Source organism: Labrus bergylta, chromosome 2 (assembly GCF_963930695.1).
Source record: "Labrus bergylta chromosome 2, fLabBer1.1, whole genome shotgun sequence".
Taxonomy (NCBI): domain Eukaryota; kingdom Metazoa; phylum Chordata; class Actinopteri; order Labriformes; family Labridae; genus Labrus; species Labrus bergylta.
Genome location: NC_089196.1, coordinates 6,265,331 through 6,271,330, shown reverse-complemented (window position 1 = coordinate 6,271,330; position 6,000 = coordinate 6,265,331).

Here is a 6,000-nt window from a genome sequence, read left to right as displayed (position 1 = left end):
AGCCCTGCTCAGAACAGGCTCTTTCTGTGTCTGTACCTTTAAATGTAAATGAGCTGTGTCTGACCACGCCCCCTCTCTGGAAGGGCTTGGGGTGGTTCAGTGTTTCTAGCACCATGCCCTTTAGTTTACGGTGAGAAGGCAGACTCAGGAGGCAGAACAAAACACCTAGCTGTGGTAGTGTCACCACCTGGGGGAGGGGCTACTGCCCTTTGTGATGTCATGAAGGGAAAATCTCCAAATGGCCTGTTTAAGCATACATTTTCTGAAAAGTGGAGCAAGCAAAAGACGGAGAGGATGGACTTTTCTTATAATTAAGGTTTGTAGACAGATTGGAAACACATATTAGTGTTAGAAAAACATGGTGGATTTTGCATAATATGTGACCTTTAAAACAACAAATTTCAGTGCTACAGTGCTGATAGCTGTAATATGAAATGATCAACAAAGTCAATTCAATTCAAGATTAATTTTCTACAATCTTTAAATGGTTTTATAAAATTAAATATCAAACTCTGGAACAAAACATTGGACTGATAGGTGTAAGGAGATGTGACATTTATTAATTGTTGCTGACAGATCCTGATTTAAAAAAGTAAAAGGTGCAGTGTCACTTTGGAGACAGGAAAAAGAAAACTAAACTTACTGGATGAAAATGTGTTTTCAAGCAAAGAATGCAAACTTCTAACTCAAACAAGTATGTTTGTCCTATTTTAAAATTTTTAAGTCGTTGTGGGAGTGTTTAGCAGGCGTTGCATTATAAATCTAAGTGTTGTTAGTGGAGGGGGGGAGCATTAATGCCTGTCAGTTAACAGAGGGTGGTTACAATCTTAAAGAGAACATATGTAAGCTCTTTACTGCTCACAACTTCTATTTACACACCTACACTTTGTAAAAGGATCCTTAAGGCCGATCACTTGACGTCCCTGTTTCTTTTTCTTTATAGTTTGAATTATTGTAGTGATGATATGATAAAATGTTTGCGGAGATGTTAGTTCAAATTTTTCGCACCTTTAAACAGCAAGGCAATCAATAGTGTTCCAAACATGACATAAAAACAATAAGCCAAGAAACACAAGGTGTATTAAAAAAAGATAAAACGGGAGCATTTTAATATAAAGTGCCGGGAACAACACAGAAAAGAAAGAGAAAAGAAAAGAAAAGAAAAGAAGACAAGACAGTCATTACCAAACGTTTTCTGCAGGGACCCCCTTTGCAGGGTCACCCCCTGACATGCCAAAAACTTTAAAGCAAAAACTCATGCAGACTGTTTAACTTGAAATGCACACTGAAAATGCTTAGCAATGTATTTTTGCACTTTAATTGTTACTTACAGGTACTTATCATTAGTTGGGATAGAATGGGTAATAAAAAAAAAGATTTGTGTGTCTGCGCAAACCATCATACCACCCCTGAGTCAGTGGCCAAGGTGGGCCACCCCAGTTAAAAAAGTCTGGATAAGCCCCTGCCCCTTTGGCAGACGAAAATATTGTAAGCCCCCCACCCCTCACCACACACATCGACACACTAACATCGATTTACATCAGTCACTCTCACAGTCACACACTAGTGCAGTGGTGAGGAATGAAGAGATGCTGAAATAAACAGGATGATAAATAATCTAATTGTGTAACAGGTGGGTCAATGTACAAGAGGTTCTGTAGACATCTAGAAAGATTTGACAATATTTAATTGAAAAACAGTGTGCAGCAAAGGTTCACCATGTGTTCACTCTACAAATCCACTGACCCAGAACACGGCACACTGCAGACGTTTGTGTTCTTCATACCACATAACTAACACTTACACAGCAAATTAAAGCATTCAATTACTTCACAGTAAAACAGAGTTAGATTTGAGCGGATCCTACAGGAGCTGTGAGGCGTCAAGCCAAGCTGCTGAGTACTGCTGAGCACTGATTTATACAATGTGCTACTGAAGGGATCAAGACATTTCTGAACATATATTTAGTGTATTGATCACAACTTGTTCATAACAGGATATGCATAGGGACATTTGTCTTCTGTCAGACACTTTGTTATATAGTTTATAGCACAAAGATAGATCTTTGGCCGGATTAAAACATTGTGGGCAATGATCCGTAAATTCTTTAATGATGAAATCAGTTTTTCCAGGATATGTGCATCTACTATCTTGATTTATAAGGTATTCACTTAGCCCCAAGTAAGATAGTTCAATCAGTTTTATTGATATATTGAGTTTATTCCATTACAATATGCAGTGTTTCATATTGTAGTAAAAGATAATAAAATTGCCGTGATTGAAGATTGTATCCATAATGATCTCAAAGCTGCCAAAAAGCAGCATTTCCTTTTTCTTGATGAATTAAAATGGCCGACTGGAAAAAGGCAGAACAAGGGCAGAGAGCTTAATGAGCATTCACTTCCCACTTAATTCACTTGGCTCTCTCTCAGCTTCCTCTGGGCTCTATAGATTCATCCACCGCCTTGAACTCTTTCTAACCCTAAGTAATAAATGTCCCCCTCTCTAAACAGACCTCCCACAGAAAGTGGAAGCTCTCACTCCTGAAGACAGAGTCAGATCAAACAGAACAGAGTTGAAGTACACGGTTTAGTTTGGACTTTATGTAAGTGGAGTGGGGGGGGGGGGGGGGGGATTTAGGTTTAATCTTGAGAGAACATTAATCTACTCCCTCTCTGTGTGTAAACATCAGCATTAGATCCACCTGATGGTCTTCTTATACAACAGTTCACACGACTCAATCAGAGAGATTAAGGAAACAAACTTAAGGAAACATGTAGGCGGATCTCTAAACATTGTCTTTAACAATCACTGCAAGGCACAAGTGAATGACATGTGAGAAAGTGTGAAGTTGGTCATCTGGAAATATGCAGATCAATCAATAAAAAAACATATGAATCATCACATTATTAAAGTAAATCTGTGCTGCCAAAGGCAATCAGCATTGCTTCCCCTCATAACCAGGAAATTGTTGAACTAAAGCCTATTAAAAGATTTGAAATTTGATTTCTTGTCTCATCTTGCAAACAGAAAATTTGTAATATTCACAAATTCTACATTTGTATGTATATATATGTACATATTTTGGCATCCTTGTGAACCATTTATTGCAATTCACTGAAAACTCACAGAAATGACAGTGAGATGATTTCAGCTGGACTGTGACTCTTAAAGAGGACAGTGGAGGAGCTACAGATAATGAAGAGGGAGATTACAGACAAGACTCTACTGCAGTGTGTTGAAGAAATAAACAGCAGTAAGTTTGATTGTTCTAGTTAAGAGAGAACATGTTGGGACTACTCTTGATCATTTTAATGTTTGACGTTATTAACCTGCAATGAAACATCGCACAGATCCAGCTAACATCAGTCCAGAAGAAGCCCCTGGACTGGGTAGTAAAAAGCTGCCACTCAGATGGACACACCGACAGCTCTGCAGTTGAAATATATTGACGGTAGATGGTTTCCATCTGAGACATCTTCATACTAACCTGAGCTGAGCTGAGTCCATTTAACAGGTCACAATCTTGACATAGATCAGCTTCAAGTAACTGGAAGTGGCACTAAAATGTGGTTATTGTCATGAACTCAAACATTAAAGCAACAATATGTCACATTTTCACCTTAAAACAGTATTTGAGTTAATCTGATTGTACAATGACTTTCAACAGGGAGCACAGCGTCTCTCTCGTGACCACAGCACAGCCCGGGCGGTCACCTGTTATTAGAATTATGTAACTTTGGCCACGATCTTCAAGTTAGCTGTTTAACTTTATAAGACATATGTTTGTATATAAGCCTTACAAACCAATCTTGCATAAAACAAATTAGCCTCTCCAATGTAGCCACTTAGCCATCATGTCAACAGTTGAATACGTAAACACATACTCCACATGCAAACAGTTTGCAAACAACGGCCTGTAGACTAAAAATCAGTCATATTTGCTGAAAATCTGGTAATTTTATTGTACCATGTCAGTCAGCATGGTTCTTTGGCTTCTTACAATGGTTTTGTCAACTAAGTGCAAGCAAGGGGTCTGAATTGGCTGACCCTTTGGGGAAAAAAAGGTGGACATGAAGTGTTGCTGCCCCCAAATTCAGAGAACAATTATTGGCTTTATATTCCCAGTTACAACTGGTACAGGTACAAAGAGGAGGACACGTCAAAGAGGCATTTTAGCTTTCTCCACAACTCCACCAGTGTGTAGTCTTTTTTCTCCTATTGGTTGTTGTGATTTTATCATAACGACAAGACTAGAAAAAGACTGTCTTAAAACAGTTTGGATTAAGTTTGATGACAACCTTACACCAAAGACTGAGATCACAGGAGCACACCCCCCAACTCCAGCATAACTCTCATGATTTTATCTGGACATTGGAAATTTGTCGGTGACCGAAATGTTTTGTTTTTTTTCTAATAAATTGGTGATGCTTAGCAATAGTGTGAAGGATTTTTTATTTTCAATTGATAGTTTGTTGTCCTACGCGCCTCCTTCTTGAGATAGTTGGATGTGAAAACAACTCCTTAAAAAATGTGTGAGACTAAGAAATGTTGTTGGTTCAATTGGCTGTCACTGTTATCGTGGCTTTCTCTGTTTTAGATTAGAAACCAAAGTATTTTTTACAAACCTGTTTTAAGATTGTTGACATTGTCAGTCTTAGGTTTGTACTTCATTTCTGCTTTTGAATAGATATTTAATTGCTGAAAGTAATATATGGATGTCATGCTCACACAGCTGAATCTTCATCACAAACTAAAGAGAAAGCTCTGCAGGCTGGTTCCTCTGTGCACAGAGAACAGTGGATTGTTGACTGACTGTTTTCTCTGTATGTAAAGTTAATAACTCCCACTGTATTCATCCTCACTGTGAGCAGCTCGGGCAGGGGCAGGTGGGTGTTGATTCTGTGTGCTCAGAGAGCAGAGCGGTAATTAGAGGCCTCTGTTTCATAAGCCATTTGAATGGAGCTTTCAGCGCCTCCGGTGCCTCCACCTCACTGTTTTTTTACATCCATCATTTGTGACGACAGCTAAAAGCACCTGACATTTCCCTCCCCAGCAATTAATGCCCAAGCCGGTGAACTTCCCACAGTTCTGAGGGAGTCAAGGTCTCCCGTCCAACTCTGCTTAACATACAGACGCAAGGACTGCTATCTTTAGCCCACCACCCAGACACAGTGAGGAGGATGTGAGAGGGGCCTGAATGCATGATGTATTAGCAACACTCAGTCAGCTGGAGGAAGTGGCAATCTGACTCTGTGGCAAGACTAAGAGAGGGACAACTAGTAATTATCATGCCAGATATCTATAGTTGACAATGATTTGTTTACAATGATTAGTTGGATCACAAAACGAAAAACATGACACATCAAGGACTCTGCCGACTTTGGTCTATGTCCAATCTGTAACTTTGTCGTGTATGGATTTATTGCATGAAAAAGGTTTGGATATCTTGCTAATAGATGACATGAAATGCTCTCCAAATAACAGTGGCTCAATGGATTGAAAACAGATGGACATCTATAAAAGCTGTATGAGCTTGAATATGGAGGAAGCACACATATGCACAGAGGCAGTTTGGTTTCCATCACTGGGTTTCACCAGCTATGCAACAAGTTCAAACGTAGCTTCATTTCTCAGTTTACACTCTGCTAACATTTAAGGTGTTGCAACAGCTGATATAGTTACAATGTAGTCTGAAGTTACAACTTCAATCTTACAACTAGTTTCTAGTCAGTGTAAAGTCCTCTGTAAAATAGAGTTGTTATGGCGATGGTTTTAAAAGGTGGGATAACTTGGAGGATGAGGAGGAGCAAAGTGTTTTACCAGTTGTTTGGTATCAGATGTGTGTTCTCTGTGATACATAACATCCCTCAGAAAACTGATTGTTTTTACTCCTGCTTTAGTTTTCCATAATGTTGTCAATCCAACAACAGCACACCTTCAACTTCCTGCAGTTGAAATGCACATAGTTCCCTAAAAAGGTTCCTAGTTCCAGGGGAA